The sequence below is a fragment of the Rhipicephalus microplus genome, unplaced genomic scaffold, assembly GCF_043290135.1.
Source record: "Rhipicephalus microplus isolate Deutch F79 unplaced genomic scaffold, USDA_Rmic scaffold_378, whole genome shotgun sequence".
NCBI classification, from domain to species: Eukaryota; Metazoa; Arthropoda; class Arachnida; order Ixodida; family Ixodidae; genus Rhipicephalus; species Rhipicephalus microplus.
The window spans coordinates 40,001-57,500 of NW_027464942.1; the positions used below are offsets into that span (position 1 = coordinate 40,001).

The following is a 17,500-nucleotide window of genomic DNA, read 5'->3' on the forward strand; positions in this document are numbered from 1 at the left end:
TTTTCTTTTGATTAAGCGCAAGCTTTTTTCTTTGTTTTCTTTTGATTAAGCGCGGGCTTTTTTCTTTGTTTTTTTTTTTATTTCGCCCCGGCAGACGCGGTTTTTGCGCCGCCCCGGCTGACGCGGTTTTTGCCGCCCCGGCTGACGCAGTTCGGACTTAGCACTTTTCGGCTGTGCCTGGCTGGCGGCCCACTCACTCGATCGCCATGTCTGTTTGCCACAGTTTTCCCGGTGGTGCCGCACCCGGGCTCGCCCCGGCTGACGCAGTTTTCGCGCCGCCCCGGCTGACGCGGTTTCGTGCCGCCCCGGCAGACGCGGTTTTCGCGCCGCCCCGGCTGACGCGGTTTTTGCGTCGCCCCGGCTGACACGGTTCGGACTTTGCACTTTTCGGCTGTGCCTGGCTGGCGGCCCACTCACTCGATCGCCATGTCTGTTTGCCACAGTTTTCCCGGTGGTGCCGCACCCGGGCTCGCCCCGGCTGACGCAGTTTTCGCGCCGCCCCGGCTGACGCGGTTTCGTGCCGCCCCGGCAGACGCGGTTTTCGCGCCGCCCCGGCTGACGCGGTTTCGTGCCGCCCCGGCAGACGCAGTTCGGACTTAGCACTTTTCGGCTGTGCCTGGCTGGCGGCCCACTCACTCGATCGCCATGTCTGTTTGCCACAGTTTTCCCGGTGGTGCCGCACCCGGGCTCGCCCCGGCTGACGCAGTTTTCGCGCCGCCCCGGCTGACGCGGTTTCGTGCCGCCCCGGCAGACGCGGTTTTCGCGCCGCCCCGGCTGACGCGGTTTCGTGCCGCCCCGGCAGACGCAGTTCGGACTTAGCACTTTTCGGCTGTGCCTGGCTGGCGGCCCACTCACTCAATCGCCATGTCTGTTTGCCACAGTTTTCCCGGTGGTGCCGCACCCGGGCTCGCCCCGGCTGACGCAGTTTTCGCGCCGCCCCGGCTGACGCGGTTTCGTGCCGCCCCGGCAGACGCGGTTTTCGCGCCGCCCCGGCTGACGCGGTTTCGTGCCGCCCCGGCAGACGCAGTTCGGACTTAGCACTTTTCGGCTGTGCCTGGCTGGCGGCCCACTCACTCGATCGCCATGTCTGTTTGCCACAGTTTTCCCGGTGGTGCCGCACCCGGGCTCGCCCCGGCAGACGCGTTTTTTTTTTTCTTTCGCCCCGGCTGACGCAGTTTTCGCGCCGCCCCGGCTGACGCGGTTTCGTGCCGCCCCGGCAGACGCGGTTTTTTGCGCCGCCCCGGCTGACGCGGTTTTTGCCGCCCCGGCTGACGCAGTTCGGACTTAGCACTTTTCGGCTGTGCCTGGCTGGCGGCCCACTCACTCGATCGCCATGTCTGTTTGCCACAGTTTTCCCGGTGGTGCCGCACCCGGGCTCGCCCCGGCTGACGCAGTTTTCGCGCCGCCCCGGCTGACGCGGTTTCGTGCCGCCCCGGCAGACGCGGTTTTCGCGCCGCCCCGGCTGACGCGGTTTCGTGCCGCCCCGGCAGACGCAGTTCGGACTTAGCACTTTTCGGCTGTGCCTGGCTGGCGGCCCACTCACTCGATCGCCATGTCTGTTTGCCACAGTTTTCCCGGTGGTGCCGCACCCGGGCTCGCCCCGGCTGACGCAGTTTTCGCGCCGCCCCGGCTGACGCGGTTTCGTGCCGCCCCGGCAGACGCGGTTTTCGCGCCGCCCCGGCTGACGCGGTTTCGTGCCGCCCCGGCAGACGCAGTTCGGACTTAGCACTTTTCGGCTGTGCCTGGCTGGCGGCCCACTCACTCGATCGCCATGTCTGTTTGCCACAGTTTTCCCGGTGGTGCCGCACCCGGGCTCGCCCCGGCAGACGCGTTTTTTTTTTCTTTCGCCCCGGCTGACGCAGTTTTCGCGCCGCCCCGGCTGACGCGGTTTCGTGCCGCCCCGGCAGACGCGGTTTTTTTGCACCGCCCCGGCTGACGCGGTTTTTGCCGCCCCGGCTGACGCAGTTCGGACTTGGCACTTTTTGGCTGAGCCTGGCTGGTGGCCCACTCACTCGATCGCCATGTCTGTTAGCCACAGTTTTCCCGGTGGTGCCGCACCCGGGCTCGCCCCGGCTGACGCAGTTTTCGCGCCGCCCCGGCAGACGCGGTTTTCGCGCCGCCCCGGCTGACGCGGTTTTTGCCGCCCCGGCTGACGCAGTTCGGACTTGGCACTTTTTGGGCTGAGCCTGGCTGGCGGCCCACTCACTCGATCGCCATGTCTGTTTGCCACAGTCTTCCCGGTGGTGCCGCACCCGGGCTCGCCCCGGCAGACGCGTTTTTTTTTTCTTTCGCCCCGGCAGACGTGGTTCCCCCCCCCCCCTTTTCGCTCGCCCCGGCTGACGAGGTTTTCGCGCCGCCCCGGCTGACGCAGTTTTCGCGCCGCCCCGGCTGACGCGGTTTCGTGCCGCCCCGGCTGACGCGGTTTTCGCGCCGCCCCGGCTGACGCGGTTTTTGCGTCGCCCCGGCTGACACGGTTCGGACTTTGCACTTTTCGGCTGTGCCTGGCTGGCGGCCCACTCACTCGATCGCCATGTCTGTTTGCCACAGTTTTCCCGGTGGTGCCGCACCCGGGCTCGCCCCGGCTGACGCAGTTTTCGCGCCGCCCCGGCTGACGCGGTTTCGTGCCGCCCCGGCAGACGCGGTTTTCGCGCCGCCCCGGCTGACGCGGTTTCGTGCCGCCCCGGCAGACGCAGTTCGGACTTAGCACTTTTCGGCTGTGCCTGGCTGGCGGCCCACTCACTCGATCGCCATGTCTGTTTGCCACAGTTTTCCCGGTGGTGCCGCACCCGGGCTCGCCCCGGCTGACGCAGTTTTCGCGCCGCCCCGGCTGACGCGGTTTCGTGCCGCCCCGGCAGACGCGGTTTTCGCGCCGCCCCGGCTGACGCGGTTTCGTGCCGCCCCGGCAGACGCAGTTCGGACTTAGCACTTTTCGGCTGTGCCTGGCTGGCGGCCCACTCACTCGATCGCCATGTCTGTTTGCCACAGTTTTCCCGGTGGTGCCGCACCCGGGCTCGCCCCGGCAGACGCGTTTTTTTTTTTTTATTTCGCCCCGGCAGACGCGGTTTTTGCGCCGCCCCGGCTGACGCGGTTTTTGCCGCCCCGGCTGACGCAGTTCGGACTTAGCACTTTTCGGCTGTGCCTGGCTGGCGGCCCACTCACTCGATCGCCATGTCTGTTTGCCACAGTTTTCCCGGTGGTGCCGCACCCGGGCTCGCCCCGGCTGACGCAGTTTTCGCGCCGCCCCGGCTGACGCGGTTTCGTGCCGCCCCGGCAGACGCGGTTTTCGCGCCGCCCCGGCTGACGCGGTTTTTGCGTCGCCCCGGCTGACACGGTTCGGACTTTGCACTTTTCGGCTGTGCCTGGCTGGCGGCCCACTCACTCGATCGCCATGTCTGTTTGCCACAGTTTTCCCGGTGGTGCCGCACCCGGGCTCGCCCCGGCTGACGCAGTTTTCGCGCCGCCCCGGCTGACGCGGTTTCGTGCCGCCCCGGCAGACGCGGTTTTCGCGCCGCCCCGGCTGACGCGGTTTCGTGCCGCCCCGGCAGACGCAGTTCGGACTTAGCACTTTTCGGCTGTGCCTGGCTGGCGGCCCACTCACTCGATCGCCATGTCTGTTTGCCACAGTTTTCCCGGTGGTGCCGCACCCGGGCTCGCCCCGGCTGACGCAGTTTTCGCGCCGCCCCGGCTGACGCGGTTTCGTGCCGCCCCGGCAGACGCGGTTTTCGCGCCGCCCCGGCTGACGCGGTTTTTGCGTCGCCCCGGCTGACACGGTTCGGACTTTGCACTTTTCGGCTGTGCCTGGCTGGCGGCCCACTCACTCGATCGCCATGTCTGTTTGCCACAGTTTTCCCGGTGGTGCCGCACCCGGGCTCGCCCCGGCTGACGCAGTTTTCGCGCCGCCCCGGCTGACGCGGTTTCGTGCCGCCCCGGCAGACGCGGTTTTCGCGCCGCCCCGGCTGACGCGGTTTCGTGCCGCCCCGGCAGACGCAGTTCGGACTTAGCACTTTTCGGCTGTGCCTGGCTGGCGGCCCACTCACTCGATCGCCATGTCTGTTTGCCACAGTTTTCCCGGTGGTGCCGCACCCGGGCTCGCCCCGGCAGACGCGTTTTTTTTTTCTTTCGCCCCGGCTGACGCAGTTTTCGCGCCGCCCCGGCTGACGCGGTTTCGTGCCGCCCCGGCAGACGCGGTTTTTTGCGCCGCCCCGGCTGACGCGGTTTTTGCCGCCCCGGCTGACGCAGTTCGGACTTAGCACTTTTCGGCTGTGCCTGGCTGGCGGCCCACTCACTCGATCGCCATGTCTGTTTGCCACAGTTTTCCCGGTGGTGCCGCACCCGGGCTCGCCCCGGCTGACGCAGTTTTCGCGCCGCCCCGGCTGACGCGGTTTCGTGCCGCCCCGGCAGACGCGGTTTTCGCGCCGCCCCGGCTGACGCGGTTTCGTGCCGCCCCGGCAGACGCAGTTCGGACTTAGCACTTTTCGGCTGTGCCTGGCTGGCGGCCCACTCACTCGATCGCCATGTCTGTTTGCCACAGTTTTCCCGGTGGTGCCGCACCCGGGCTCGCCCCGGCTGACGCAGTTTTCGCGCCGCCCCGGCTGACGCGGTTTCGTGCCGCCCCGGCAGACGCGGTTTTCGCGCCGCCCCGGCTGACGCGGTTTCGTGCCGCCCCGGCAGACGCAGTTCGGACTTAGCACTTTTCGGCTGTGCCTGGCTGGCGGCCCACTCACTCGATCGCCATGTCTGTTTGCCACAGTTTTCCCGGTGGTGCCGCACCCGGGCTCGCCCCGGCAGACGCGTTTTTTTTTTCTTTCGCCCCGGCTGACGCAGTTTTCGCGCCGCCCCGGCTGACGCGGTTTCGTGCCGCCCCGGCAGACGCGGTTTTTTTGCACCGCCCCGGCTGACGCGGTTTTTGCCGCCCCGGCTGACGCAGTTCGGACTTGGCACTTTTTGGCTGAGCCTGGCTGGTGGCCCACTCACTCGATCGCCATGTCTGTTAGCCACAGTTTTCCCGGTGGTGCCGCACCCGGGCTCGCCCCGGCTGACGCAGTTTTCGCGCCGCCCCGGCAGACGCGGTTTTCGCGCCGCCCCGGCTGACGCGGTTTTTGCCGCCCCGGCTGACGCAGTTCGGACTTGGCACTTTTTGGGCTGAGCCTGGCTGGCGGCCCACTCACTCGATCGCCATGTCTGTTTGCCACAGTCTTCCCGGTGGTGCCGCACCCGGGCTCGCCCCGGCAGACGCGTTTTTTTTTTCTTTCGCCCCGGCAGACGTGGTTCCCCCCCCCCCTTTTCGCTCGCCCCGGCTGACGAGGTTTTCGCGCCGCCCCGGCTGACGCAGTTTTCGCGCCGCCCCGGCTGACGCGGTTTCGTGCCGCCCCGGCTGACGCGGTTTTCGCGCCGCCCCGGCTGACGCGGTTTTTGCGTCGCCCCGGCTGACACGGTTCGGACTTTGCACTTTTCGGCTGTGCCTGGCTGGCGGCCCACTCACTCGATCGCCATGTCTGTTTGCCACAGTTTTCCCGGTGGTGCCGCACCCGGGCTCGCCCCGGCTGACGCAGTTTTCGCGCCGCCCCGGCTGACGCGGTTTCGTGCCGCCCCGGCAGACGCGGTTTTCGCGCCGCCCCGGCTGACGCGGTTTCGTGCCGCCCCGGCAGACGCAGTTCGGACTTAGCACTTTTCGGCTGTGCCTGGCTGGCGGCCCACTCACTCGATCGCCATGTCTGTTTGCCACAGTTTTCCCGGTGGTGCCGCACCCGGGCTCGCCCCGGCTGACGCAGTTTTCGCGCCGCCCCGGCTGACGCGGTTTCGTGCCGCCCCGGCAGACGCGGTTTTCGCGCCGCCCCGGCTGACGCGGTTTCGTGCCGCCCCGGCAGACGCAGTTCGGACTTAGCACTTTTCGGCTGTGCCTGGCTGGCGGCCCACTCACTCGATCGCCATGTCTGTTTGCCACAGTTTTCCCGGTGGTGCCGCACCCGGGCTCGCCCCGGCAGACGCGTTTTTTTTTTTTCTTTCGCCCCGGCTGACGCAGTTTTCGCGCCGCCCCGGCTGACGCGGTTTCGTGCCGCCCCGGCAGACGCGGTTTTTTGCGCCGCCCCGGCTGACGCGGTTTTTGCCGCCCCGGCTGACGCAGTTCGGACTTAGCACTTTTCGGCTGTGCCTGGCTGGCGGCCCACTCACTCGATCGCCATGTCTGTTTGCCACAGTTTTCCCGGTGGTGCCGCACCCGGGCTCGCCCCGGCTGACGCAGTTTTCGCGCCGCCCCGGCTGACGCGGTTTCGTGCCGCCCCGGCAGACGCGGTTTTCGCGCCGCCCCGGCTGACGCGGTTTCGTGCCGCCCCGGCAGACGCAGTTCGGACTTAGCACTTTTCGGCTGTGCCTGGCTGGCGGCCCACTCACTCGATCGCCATGTCTGTTTGCCACAGTTTTCCCGGTGGTGCCGCACCCGGGCTCGCCCCGGCTGACGCAGTTTTCGCGCCGCCCCGGCTGACGCGGTTTCGTGCCGCCCCGGCAGACGCGGTTTTCGCGCCGCCCCGGCTGACGCGGTTTCGTGCCGCCCCGGCAGACGCAGTTCGGACTTAGCACTTTTCGGCTGTGCCTGGCTGGCGGCCCACTCACTCGATCGCCATGTCTGTTTGCCACAGTTTTCCCGGTGGTGCCGCACCCGGGCTCGCCCCGGCAGACGCAGTTTTCGCGCCGCCCCGGCAGACGCGGTTTTCGCGCCGCCCCGGCTGACGCGGTTTTTGCCGCCCCGGCTGACGCAGTTCGGACTTGGCACTTTTTGGGCTGAGCCTGGCTGGCGGCCCACTCACTCGATCGCCATGTCTGTTTGCCACAGTCTTCCCGGTGGTGCCGCACCCGGGCTCGCCCCGGCAGACGCGTTTTTTTTTCTTTCGCCCCGGCAGACGTGGTTCCCCCCCCCCCCTTTTCGCTCGCCCCGGCTGACGAGGTTTTCGCGCCGCCCCGGCTGACGCAGTTTTCGCGCCGCCCCGGCTGACGCGGTTTCGTGCCGCCCCGGCTGACGCGGTTTTCGCGCCGCCCCGGCTGACGCGGTTTTTGCGTCGCCCCGGCTGACACGGTTCGGACTTTGCACTTTTCGGCTGTGCCTGGCTGGCGGCCCACTCACTCGATCGCCATGTCTGTTTGCCACAGTTTTCCCGGTGGTGCCGCACCCGGGCTTGCCCCGGCAGACGCGTTTTTTTTTTTTCTTTTCGCCCCGGCTGACGCAGTTTTCGCCCCGCCCCGGCTGACGCGGTTTCGTGCCGCCCCGGCAGACGCGGTTTTTTGCGCCGCCCCGGCTGACGCGGTTTTTGCCGCCCCGGCTGACGCAGTTCGGACTTTGCACTTTTTGGCTGAGCCTGGCTGGCGGCCCACTCACTCGATCGCCATGTCTGTTTGCCACAGTTTTCCCGGTGGTGCCGCACCCGGGCTCGCCCCGGCAGACGCGTTTTTTTTTTTCCTTCGCCCCGGCAGACGTGGTTCCCCCCCCCCCCTCCGTCTTTCTTTTTGTTTTTTTTTTCGCCGCGGCTGAAGTGGATTTTTCGGTGCCTCGACGCCCCGGTAGTCGCGGTTTTTCCGTTTCCGCACGGCCCCGGCTGACGCTGCTCGGTCACAGTCGCCTTTTGTGAGGATTGCAGACTTCTTGAGCGCGGGTGTTTTTTTTTTGTTGTTGTTGTTGTTTTATTACGCATTCGCTCCAGCAGACGCTGTTTAGACTTTTTGTTTCCTCTTTTATCCTGCGACGAGGTGACGAGGTTTATTCGGTGCCCCGCCGCCCCGGCTGAAGTGATTTTTCCTGTCCCGTGCCGCCCCGGCTGACGCGGTTGGGACTTCGCGTTTGTTCGGCCGCCACGGGTTTTGGCGCACTCGCTCGGTTGCTTGTTGTTGCCACTTGTTGCGAACCCAGGTTTCTTGAGCGAGCGCGGGCGTTTTTTCTTCCTTTCTTTCTTTGTTCTATGTGTTAGCGAATCGGCCTTTAATATCACACGAGGACTCACAACCAACAATTTTCAGTTTGAAGTGTAAAAAATCTGCAGGTGTTGACGTAACTGACTTGCCCCGTACCCTTGAGTACATCCATGAAGTTCTCGTAGTACTACTAAATCGCATTATTCCAAGTGGAGAAATTCCCATAAACTTGCAAACCTCTACACGAAAATCGGTGCGCGTGATAAAGTTGAAAATTATCGTCCGATATCAAATGTGCCTTCTATAACACAAATTCTAGGAAAAAAAAAAAAAAACACTTGTTCGCCGTTCTCTGCGCCGTGACTGGCAGCACTCCGGCGAAGCGAAACGGGGTCGATTCGAGCACGATATCGGCGTCTTTCGACGTGCTCGCCGGCGACCGTCGCACGAGTACGTCGCACGAGCGCGTCTGCCGGGGCGCCGTTTGCGAAGCCGACGCAAAAGTGGGAACCGCCGCTCGGATGATCGCCGCTTTCGGCAGAGTGAGTGTTGGCACTCCGGGGAAGCGAAACAGCGTGAATGCGCCCACGAAATCGGCGTATTTTGAAGTGCCCGCCGGCGACCGTCGCACGAGTACGGTAAACCGCGTCAGCCGGGGCGTAGTTCGGGACGCCGACGAAAAAGTGGGAAGCGCAACTCGGATCTTCGCCGTTTTTGCAGGAGTGAGTGGCGGCCCTCCTGCGAGACCAAGAAGCATCGATTCGTGCACGAATTCGGCGCCTTTCGACGTGATCGCCGGCGACCGTCGCTCGAGTAGGGCAAACCGCGTCTGCCGGGGCGGGCTTCGGGACGCCGATGCGAAAGTGGGAAACGCTGCTCGGATGTTCGCCGTTTTTGGCCGAGTGAGTGCTGGCACTCGGGCGAAGCCAAACGGGGCCGATTACGGCACGATATCGGCGTCTTTCGACGTGCCCGGCGGCGACCGTCGCACGAGTACGGTAAACCGCGTCAGCCCGGGCGGAGTTCGGGACGCCGATGCGAAAGTGGAGAACGCCGCTCGGATCTTCGCCGTTTTTGGAGGAGTGAGTGGCGGCACTCCGGAGAAGCCAAGGAGCGCCAATTAGCGCACGATATCGGCGTCTTTCGACGCGCTCGCCGGCGACCGTCGAACGAGTAGGGCAAACCGCGTCTGCCGGGGCGGGGTTTACGACGCCGACGCAAAAGTGGGAACCGCCGCTCGGATGTTGGCCGTTTTTGGCAGAGTGAGTGCTGGCACACCGGCGACGCGAAAGAGCGCGAAAGCGCCCACGAAAGTGGCGTATTTGGACGTGCTTGACGGCGACCGCTGCAGGAGTACGAAAAACCACGTCAGCCGGGGCGAGCGACCCACGGCGGTCTGGGTGCTTATCGCTGCTATTATAGGGGCACCCCGGCAGACGCAGAAAAAAAAAATTTTTTTTCGACCTTCTTTTTTGCTGGTCGAGCTCGGGTAACCCAGGTCGCAATGGGAGCCGCGCACGAAAGCGGCGTCGCGAGACGCGTTCGCGGTCGCTAGTCGCACGAGCTCGGCAACCGCGTCAGCCGGCGCGGAGTTCGGGATGCCGACGGCTAAGTGGGTACCGCTGCTCGGATGTTCGCCGTTTTTGGCCGAGTGAGTGCTGGCACTCCGGCGAAGCGAAACGGGGCCGATTCGGGCACGATATCGGCGTATTTCGACGTGCTCGCCGGCGACCGTCGCACGAGTACGGCAAAGCGCGTCTGCCGGGGCGAGGTTTGCGATGCCGACGAAAAAGTGGGAAGCGCCGCTCGGATCTTCGCCGTTTTTGCAGGAGTGAGTGGCGGCCCTCCTGCGAGACCAAGAAGCATCGACTCGCGCACGATATCGGTGTCTTTCGACGTGCCCGCCGGCCACCGCCGCACGAGTACGGCAAACCGCGTATGCCGGGGCGGGGTTGGCGACGCCGACGCAAAAGTGGGAACCGCCACTAGGATGTTCGCCGTTTTTGGCAGAGTGAGTGCTGGCACACCGGCGACGCGAAAGAGCGCGAAAGCGCCCACGAAAGTGGCGTATTTGGACGTGCTTGACGGCGACCGCTGCAGGAGTACGAAAAACCACGTCAGCCGGGGCGAGCGACCCACGGCGGTCTGGGTGCTTATCGCTGCTATTATAGGGGCACCCCGGCAGACGCAGAAAAAAAAAATTTTTTTTCGACCTTCTTTTTTGCTGGTCGAGCTCGGGTAACCCAGGTCGCAATGGGAGCCGCGCACGAAAGCGGCGTCGCGAGACGCGTTCGCGGTCGCTAGTCGCACGAGCTCGGCAACCGCGTCAGCCGGCGCGGAGTTCGGGATGCCGACGGCTAAGTGGGTACCGCTGCTCGGATGTTCGCCGTTTTTGGCCGAGTGAGTGCTGGCACTCCGGCGAAGCGAAACGGGGCCGATTCGGGCACGATATCGGCGTATTTCGACGTGCTCGCCGGCGACCGTCGCACGAGTACGGCAAAGCGCGTCTGCCGGGGCGAGGTTTGCGATGCCGACGAAAAAGTGGGAAGCGCCGCTCGGATCTTCGCCGTTTTTGCAGGAGTGAGTGGCGGCCCTCCTGCGAGACCAAGAAGCATCGACTCGCGCACGATATCGGTGTCTTTCGACGTGCCCGCCGGCCACCGCCGCACGAGTACGGCAAACCGCGTATGCCGGGGCGGGGTTGGCGACGCCGACGCAAAAGTGGGAACCGCCACTAGGATGTTCGCCGTTTTTGGCAGAGTGAGTGCTGGCACTCCGGCGAAGCGAAAGAGCGCGAATGCGCCCACGAAAGTGGCGTGTTTGGACGTGCTTGACGACGACCACCGCAGGAAAACGAAAAACCACGTCAGCCGGGGCGAGCGACCCATGGCGGTCTGGGTGCTTATCGCTGCTATTATAGGGGCACCCCGGCAGACGCAAAAAAAAAAAAAATTTTTTTTCGACATTCTTTCTTGCTCGTCGACCTCGGGTGACCCAGGTCGCAGTGGGAGCCGCGCACGAAAGCGGCGTCGCGAGACGGCTTCGCGGTCGCTAGTCGCACGAGCTCGGCAACCGCGTCTGCCGGGGCGGAGTTCGGGACGCCGACGGCTAAGTGGGAACCGCCGCTCGGATGTTCGCCGTTTGTGGCCGAGTGAGTGCTGGCACTCCGGCGAAGCCAAACGGGGCCGATTCCGGCACGATATCGGCGTCTTTCTACGTGCTCGCCGGCGACCGTCGCACGAGTACGGCAAAGTGCGTCTGCCGGGGCGGGGTTTGCGACGCGTACGCAATAGTGAGAACCGTCGCTCGGATGTTCGTCGTCTTTCGCCGAGCCAGTGCTGGCACTCCGGCGAAGCCGAACGGAGCCGATTCGGGCACGATATCGGCGTCTTTCCACGTGCTCGCCGGCGACCGTCGCACGAGTACGGTAAACCGCGTCAGCCGGGGCGGAGTTCGGGACGCCGATGCGAAAGTGGGAAGCGCCGCTCGGATCTTCGCCGTTTTTGGAGGAGTCAGTGGCGGCACTCCGGTGAAGCCAAGGTGCGCCAATTCGCGCACGATATCGGCGTCTTTCGACGTGCCCGCCGGCCACCGTCGCACGAGTACGGCAAACCTCGTCTGCCGGGGCGGGGTTTGCGACGCCGACGCAAAAGTGGGAACCGCCGCTCGGATGTTCGCCGTTTTTGGCAGAGTGAGTGCTGGCACTCCGGCGAAGCGAAAGAGCGTGAATGCGCCCACGAAAGTAGCGTATTTGGACGTGCTTGACGGCGACCGCCGCAGGAGTACGAAAAACCACGTCAGCCGGGGCGAGCGACCCACGGCGGTCTGGGTGCTTATCGCTGCTATTATAGGGGCACCCCGGCAGACGCAGAAAGAAAAAAAAAAAAAAAATGGGGACATGGCGTGCGTCACCGTGCGGCTTCGCAGCGTTGCCGAAGTCGCCGAGCCCTTCGACTGAGCCGAACGGCGGACAGGGAACGTTGGTCGGCCGTTCTAACCTGTCGGTGCCACGCCGAGACGTCGTTAAGGAAAACCGCGTCGTGGGCCTCTACGACGCCGTCGAGTCGTTGTACGTTTGGTGTCCAGCGTGTCGGCGGCGAGTAGCGGACACGTCGTTCACGACTTCGGTCTTTCGCAGTCGACGCGAACTTGCGGAGAGTCGTGGTGCCTCACGTTTTCGGCAGAAACCGCGGCGGAATTTTCCCGTGCGTGCGCGCACGACCTCGGTGCTGTGCCGTCAGCGTAGTGTTGCACAAACTCGTGGCCTACCCAAGGTGCGGTACGTTTGCGGCCGTATCCTCGGTGGGAATTTCGTGAGTAGGGTCGCAAATTCTACGACCTCGGCGGGTTTGAGAGCGACGTAGACTTGTGGCACGCTCAACGTGCCACACGTTTCGGGGCACACCCGCGGTGAAATTTTCTCGAGTACGCTCGTATTAGTGCCCAAGGAGGTCTGGGTACTTATCGCTGCTATTATGTGGGGGTTCTCGTGAGCGGCGTACGCGAAAGCGACCGGGTGTCTGATATGCGGCGGGCTTCGGCCTCGTCAAGCGTGTCCTCGGGTCTGCTCCAGGGGAATCCACGGCAGTCGTCTGCAGCCTCATCCGCTTGATGCGTTAGGGGCTGGTTGTCGGACGGTGCCGTTTTACCACGATATCGAGGTGTGTTCCGTGTCGTCCTCGGGCGATTCAGATGCGAAAGCGCCGAAGACGCGGGCGTGACCCGTCGTCTGGCGGCTTTGCAGTCTCGGCTCCGTTGCTAGTTCCGGCCGGTCCACCGACAGTGCAGCGGGCTTGGGCAACCCGCACGGCGCGACCGAGTCGATGCAACGAAAAAGAGCGAGCATGAACGTGCTTCTTGCCGCACGGCTCCCACTCGTCTTTCGGGAAGGTTGTGCCGTAGCGAGCTCGAACGCCGTCATCTCGGAGTGCAAAATAAGCGTGTTGGGGCGCCTGAAGGTGGCCTCCGCCGCACACAGACTGCGTCCGGCCCGCCGAAGGCGAGGACGGACGCGCAGTCGAACGATTACCTGGTTGATCCTGCCAGTAATCATATGCTTGTCTCAAAGATTAAGCCATGCATGTCTAAGTACATGCCGAAATAAGGCGAAACCGCGAATGGCTCATTAAATCAGTTATGGTTCCTTAGATCGTTTCTTCCTACTTGGATAACTGTGGCAATTCTAGAGCTAATACATGCAGTGAGCCTGGAGCCCTTTGGGTAACGGGTGCTTTTATTAGACCAAGATCGATCGGGTTTCGGCCCGTATTGTGTGGTGACTCTGGATAACTTTGTGCTGATCGCATGGCCACGAGCCAGCGACGTTTCTTTCAAGTGTCTGCCTTATCAACTTTCGATGGTAGGTTACTTGCTTACCATGGTTGTTACGGGTAACGGAGAATCAGGGTTCGATTCCGGAGAGGGAGCCTGAGAAACGGCTACCACATCCAAGGAAGGCAGCAGGCGCGCAAATTACCCACTCCCGGCACGGGGAGGTAGTGACGAAAAATAACAATACGGGACTCTTTTGAGGCCCCGTAATTGAAATGAGTACACTCTAAATCCTTTAACGAGGATCAATTGGAGGGCAAGTCTGGTGCCAGCAGCCGCGGTAATTCCAGCTCCAATAGCGTATACTAAAGCTGCTGCGGTTAAAAAGCTCGTAGTTGGATCTCAGTTCCAGACGAGTAGTGCATCTACCCGATGCGACGGCTCGGACTGAACATCATGCCGGTTCTTTCTTGGTGCACTTCATTGTGTGCCTCGAGATGGCCGGTGCTTTTACTTTGAAAAAATTAGAGTGCTCAACGCAGGCGAGTCGCCTGAATAAACTTGCATGGAATAATAGAACAAGACCTCGTTTCTGTTCTGTTGGTTTTTGGAATACGAGGTAATGATTAAGAGGGACGGACGGGGGCATTCGTATTGCGGCGCTAGAGGTGAAATTCTTGGACCGTCGCAAGACGAACTACTGCGAAAGCATTTGCCAAGAATGTTTTCATTGATCAAGAACGAAAGTCAGAGGTTCGAAGGCGATCAGATACCGCCCTAGTTCTGACCATAAACGATGCCAACCAGCGATCCGCCTGAGTTACTCAAATGACTCGGCGGGCAGCTTCCGGGAAACCAAAGTATTTGGGTTCCGGGGGAAGTATGGTTGCAAAGCTGAAACTTAAAGGAATTGACGGAAGGGCACCACCAGGAGTGGAGCCTGCGGCTTAATTTGACTCAACACGGGAAAACTTACCCGGCCCGGACACTGGGAGGATTGACAGATTGAGAGCTCTTTCTTGATTCGGTGGATGGTGGTGCATGGCCGTTCTTAGTTGGTGGAGCGATTTGTCTGGTTAATTCCGATAACGAACGAGACTCTAGCCTATTAAATAGGTGCGGGGTTCCCAGCACCTTACAACCTTCTTAGAGGGACAAGCGGCTCCTAGCCGCACGAAACAGAGCAATAACAGGTCTGTGATGCCCTTAGATGTCCGGGGCCGCACGCGCGCTACACTGAAGGAAGCAGCGTGTCTTTATCCCTGTCTGAAAAGACTGGGTAACCCGTGGAACTTCTTTCGTGATTGGGATAGGGGCTTGCAATTGTTCCCCTTGAACGAGGAATTCCCAGTAAGCGCGAGTCATAAGCTCGCGTTGATTACGTCCCTGCCCTTTGTACACACCGCCCGTCGCTACTACCGATTGAATGATTTAGTGAGGTCTTCGGACCGATGTCCGGCGCGGCCTTTCGGTTGCGCCGGTCTGTTGGAAAGATGACCAAACTTGATCATTTAGAGGAAGTAAAAGTCGTAACAAGGTTTCCGTAGGTGAACCTGCGGAAGGATCATTAACGGATTGTGAAGGGTGAGCGCCTCAGCTGCGTCTGCGCCCGACACTTTCTGCCGCTGACCCCGTTTGGACGCGGGGTCGGCTTTTCCCCACGGGGCTGCCTGAATGTGGAGCGGCACCCCGTGACAAATTGTTGCGCCCAGCGGACGCCAACACCGCGACCTTGGACGGTCGGCCAGGTGGCGGACGCGGGTACAAACGGCGCAACGCACTCATAGGTCGGCTTTCGACCCGCCACTGCACCGTGGCTCGAAGCGCTCGAAATGCGCGACCCGACCGCTGCGGGACCGCCTAGTACTGTAAACAGGAGCGGCGGAGCGCGAACGGCGAGTCGTGGTTACGTCGGTAGAAGGCGAGGCTGCGCGTTCCCGAAACGCCAGCCGAGTGCCCTCCCGACCGTTCGAGCGTGCAAGAACGAGACCCGACAATCGCGCGGCGACTGCCAAGTACGAGAGGAACGGCACAAGCGTCGGCGGTCGGTCAAGGAACTGGCGATGTGACGGGTCCGCTGTGCACCAGTGCATACCGTCCCGCCGTCCGCGGCAAGCGCCTCCGCGTCCTCGGGTGACGGAGGCTGCCGGTCGGTTCTTGCAGGCGAGGGATCTCGCTGGCACCGGTTCGCGTTGACGCGCGGCCGGTCATGGCACGGCGATGCGACGGCCGAGGTGCGCAGTACTCGATGGAGGAACCGCACGCTCCGATGACCGTCCCGCCCTCCGCGGCGTATGCGTACCGACCGTAATGGTTGCAGCAGCGCCGGCCGGCTTTTGAATTCGCCACACGAAACACGGTGCGAGATCGCGGTTAGGGGAGCGTCGACGTTGCCAGGCGTTTTGCTTGCTGCCGAGGGAAAGGCGGCACGGCCACGTCGCGCTCGTCGCGATTAGCGGGTCTGCGCGCTTTGGGAAGGTGCCGCAACGACTTGCCGAAAGAGGAAGCACGGAAGAACGAGGGACTTGGACGTCCCGACAATTGAACGCACTTGCGGCCAGGCCCTTGCTGGCTTCGTTCTTCCGCCTCGAGTAGGCTCGTACGCGGCTCCGGCGCCGAAAGTGGTCCTTGGCACCGACTTCGGTGGACGTGGGAAGTGCCGCGCAAGTACGGCGCGCCTGGCTCCACCTGTTGGCTAAAGTAGGCAGCCGGATCGGCATTTTGGTGTGCGGTGGCAAACCGTGGATGCGAAAAAAGCTTGTGCGATTTCGTGGAACAAAAAGCGGGGGTCCCCCTTTTTATGCGGAGGAGACCGACCCGCCTGCCGTGGTGAACCGCGACGCCACGGTAAAAACGGGAGAGGCTTGTCGATGGGACCGTGCATCCCGCGCTCCACGGAGGCCGGGAGGCGGCCGCCCGAGGAAATGTGTAGCCGTCGAGGCCCGCATCTGCGTGCACTCTTATCCAAATGGGTGTACCGCAGGCATTTTCTGGTTAGGCGGGCCAATGAGAGCGAGCACACAACGATACCTACGGGTCCGGCTTGGAGAACCGGCTTCGACGCCTCCCGAGTATTTATAGAGGGGTGGACCACGAAAGCACTCGCAAGTAGCGAAAGCGAAACGCCGTCCGAAACACACCGTTTGCTCGATTTGCGGCAGCCGAAAAAGGCGCGGCAGAGTTTTGGAGTCCAAGCGTGCGCTGAAAAGCGCCCTTCTTGGCCACTGTTTGGCCGAGTGCCAGAAACGTTTGGTTTTGACTGTACGGAATTGAACAAACACTTTTTCACGACTCTAAGCGGTGGATCACTCGGTTCTCGGGTCGATGAAGAACGCAGCCAGCTGCGAGACTTGGTGTGAATTGCAGGACACACTGAGCACTGATTCTTTGAACGCACATTGCGGCCTTGGGTCTTCCCTTGGCTTCGTCTGTCTGAGGGTCGGATCACATATCAAGAGAGCCTTCGGCGCACAAGGGAACGTGAGCCGTCGACTCGTTTTGACCGCGTCGGCAACACGGACAGCACGCTGAACACCTCACAGCGAGCGCCAACAGCGGCCACTCAAGGGCGAGACGGTGGCGACCGTCGTGCCAGAGCCCAACCGAAACGGGGGCGACCGACTGCATTGAGGATGTGGCACCTCGTTGAGACCGCCGCAGGACTTCGAGTCGGAAGGAAGCCTGCAGGGAAAGTGCGGTCGAGGTTGCGTACTCCTCTCTGCGACCGGGCGCGCAAGAGCTGCGAGAGCCACGGACGCGCAACTTTAACGCACGGTAAACACGAGGAGCGAAAGCCGGCCAGCAAAGCTTCTCCAGCCGTGCGCAAAGTGCGCGAGATCGCAGCCTTGCGTTGCGCTTGTTGCCCTCGAAGTAAGCAGGGTGTCCCGTAGACCGGGCGCTCGAACACGCTGCGGGGCCGTGCCTCCTCCAGGCTTTGCCGCGCGAACAGGGAACGTTCGCGCGCAAAGCGCAGGGAGGTGAGGAGGCTGCGCCCGACGTTTGCGGTTCGCTGCGTACGCGGTTGATGCGGAGAGCACGGCGCGACGACTTGCCGCGAAGCGGAAAAAGTCTCCCGCACGAGTTGGCGAAACGTTGGCGAAGCTTAAGGCGTTCTCGTCGTAGTCCGCCGTCGGTCTAAGTGCTTCGCAGTTCCCGTCCCGTTCAAAAAACTGGGCCACTCCAGTTGGGGCGGGGGCGACGCTACACGAGACGATGCCTCTCGCCAGGCTGCGTGGCTGCCCTTGCGGCGGCGGCGACTGGCCTCGGCGGTGTTTGGGCTTTCGACACGGTCGTTTATCACGCAACTGCTCGGACGACGCACGCGCGCAGC

At 63.0% G+C, this 17,500-nt stretch overlaps 2 non-coding genes across 2 annotated transcripts; both read left to right on the forward strand.

Annotated features, from left to right (window-relative positions):
• Positions 1-12,925: 12,925 nt before the first annotated feature.
• Positions 12,926-14,740, forward strand: LOC142794150 (small subunit ribosomal RNA). Its single transcript, XR_012892108.1, has one exon. It is a non-coding gene; the product is annotated as a small subunit ribosomal RNA (ribosomal RNA).
• A 1,719-nt stretch (positions 14,741-16,459) lies between these two features.
• Positions 16,460-16,612, forward strand: LOC142794148 (5.8S ribosomal RNA). Its single transcript, XR_012892106.1, has one exon. It is a non-coding gene; the product is annotated as a 5.8S ribosomal RNA (ribosomal RNA).
• The last annotated feature ends 888 nt before the right edge of the window (positions 16,613-17,500 follow it).